Consider the following 2,429-nt stretch of genomic DNA (forward strand, 5'->3'; position numbering starts at 1 on the left):
TTTCCCACAAATGCCCACACAGACCATCACCATAGTAACAGTTGCCATAACAACCTCTCCATTAACAAAACCAACACAGACACTAACAACAATAAACAACAACAATAATAGTAATAGAAAAAACCATGGGCTAAATCAGAATCACCTCAAAATTTCAGTAATTTGTTCACAAATAATTTGACAATAAGCATCATTAAATTAAAAATACATTTTCCATTAAAACGTTAATAAATAATAAAATAATATTACGCAATCATTAGTGGGTGTGGTTTCTCACTTGAAGTGGGTGCCAGGGACACTCCCACCCATTCACACGAGGAACGGCAGTTGATATCAAGTCATGTGACCTATCACGTGATCCTCCCTGTACTGACATCATCCAATACCTATAGAATGAGACTCAGTATAAACCACGCCTTTATTTATCAGTTACCATGCCAACTGATTCAATACGAGTATATACGGTACTGATACACTAATACACAGACTATAAAGTACCTAAAAGACAATATAAGATCAATAACTGATTGAAAAGATAATAATTATAAAGAAAAACTACCACAAACTATGTTACCTCAAATATCTACAGTAATCAGGAGGTGTGGCTATACTGGCTAAATAGGTTTGAGGGTGGGAGCTTGTGGTTAACCACAAGCTCCAACTTGCAACTGCAAATTTGCAACTGCAGCATAATCATTGGCTTGTACCTCTGGCTTGTACTTTTGACTGTATCTTTTCATTTCTTTATCTTACAACAGTTGATCATTAACAGTGATAGAGGTAAGTATATTATAGTTCATTTTAATTATACTTTACTAATAATTACAAGATGATTGATGTCTCTCAATGGAGAGCAAGTATTGGACTGTGGAACTACTGTCAAGCTGCCTCCAGTAGACCAGCTAATGGCCACCACTCTCACTCATTCAAAGCTGCAGTAGACAGCAAATCAGGCAGTACTACATCAGGAGAGAAGACATCTAAACTGCCACCAGCTCTGTCTCTTATTGCTTTACTTCTCCTCTTTCACTCTCTCTCTTTATTAAGACACATCTTGATGATTCCTCCAACAGGTAAACAACAATTGCAACTTTGTACTTGTATATTTACTGCATGGTATTTTATGTTGTATTGTTAATAATAAATAACTCAACTTGATACAACAATAAAAATAAGAAAGTTCACTGAATCATACGCACTCTACACTCAACAACAGTTAGAGTAAGTCGGGGCTACCTCTATTAAAATACTTTTTCTGCTTTGCTTGTTGCTCTTTAACCTTCTTATCTATAGTAGGGCTACACTGACTTTGCCATTTTAAATTTTGAATAACTTTCTTATTTTAAGTGCTATAAACGGCGGTGTTTCACTGTTGTGCAATACTTGAATTTTGGGTTCCTTTGATATAAGATAATGGTAGAGTGAAGCTTGTCAAACTGAAATAAAAAAATCAAAGCACGAGGCCATTTAGCGAGTACTTACGCCATTACTACTACCTACGCTTTGTGAACACATGGGCAGTAAACGTACTGAAAGAAAAATGGCGGCAACTCAACAGCAGAGGGAACGGGAGAGGCATATGATGAAAGGACAAGGAATATGACTTAAATCACAAATGAAGACAATTATAAGCAACGTTTAAGAGGACAGAAGGCGCTACAAGTGAGTTATCTTGTTTTAAGACAGTGAAACTGACCGTTCAGTGTATGCAGATGGTTTTCTGTTCTTTGAGGACCACTACTGGTAGAGTGACAGACTTGATGTACAAGCAAGACTTAGTGTGTTTGAGTTTATTTGTGATTCATGTCAGTGGTGAATCCAGTGATGATGCCACTCAAAACTCTGCATGCCTCTCTCAATGATAATTGTGGCTGCAACTGACACTGACAAGGACATTTGACTATATTTTGATGTCTTATTTTAATATAGAGTTTTATTTTTAATAATAATTAAATAAAACCCATTATATATTGTATTTTAATTACATTCTTAGTGGTGAACTTTTAAAATAAACAAATACTTAACAAACACTTATTCATAATTGACAGCTACTTAAAAGATGACCTATGAAGGTTGAATTTATAACGAGTGGAAAAGTCAGTGTGACCCTACATAATCAGGCCTCACTAAATCTAATTTACTTCTAGGGATTCTTTTGGTTAGTAGCATAGCTGGGGCTTCTGTTGTTGAACTAGTTACCTTTTGGTAAATGTTTCCTTGTCCTTGAGACATCCTCTTCATAGCTGACTTAAAGGTTTGAACAAACCTCTCTGCTAACCCATTTGATCTTGGATGGTATGGTGCTACCCTGATGTGTTTAATCCCATTATTATGAGTAAACTCTTCAAACTCAATTGCAACAAATTGTGGTCCATTATCAGTTACTATGTTCTCTGGTAGACCAAACCTAATAAATATCCATCTGGGTC

At 35.8% G+C, this 2,429-nt stretch overlaps 1 long non-coding RNA gene across 2 annotated transcripts; it reads right to left on the minus strand.

The window, feature by feature from the left end:
• Positions 1 to 355: 355 nt before the first annotated feature.
• On the minus strand, positions 356 to 617 carry LOC109589189 (uncharacterized). Of its 2 annotated transcripts, XR_002188579.1 has the most exons (3): positions 575 to 617; positions 434 to 498; positions 356 to 386 (listed from the first exon to the last, which is right to left on the minus strand). It is a non-coding gene; the product is annotated as an uncharacterized LOC109589189 (long non-coding RNA). The 2 variants fall into 2 exon arrangements; XR_002188578.1 differs by lacking the exon at positions 575 to 617 and having other exon boundaries at positions 434 to 568.
• Positions 618 to 2,429: the final 1,812 nt, after the last annotated feature.

The sequence above is a fragment of the Amphimedon queenslandica genome, unplaced genomic scaffold (assembly GCF_000090795.2).
Source record: "Amphimedon queenslandica unplaced genomic scaffold, v1.1 AMPQUscaffold_11558, whole genome shotgun sequence".
Lineage (NCBI taxonomy): Eukaryota > Metazoa > Porifera > Demospongiae > Haplosclerida > Niphatidae > Amphimedon > Amphimedon queenslandica.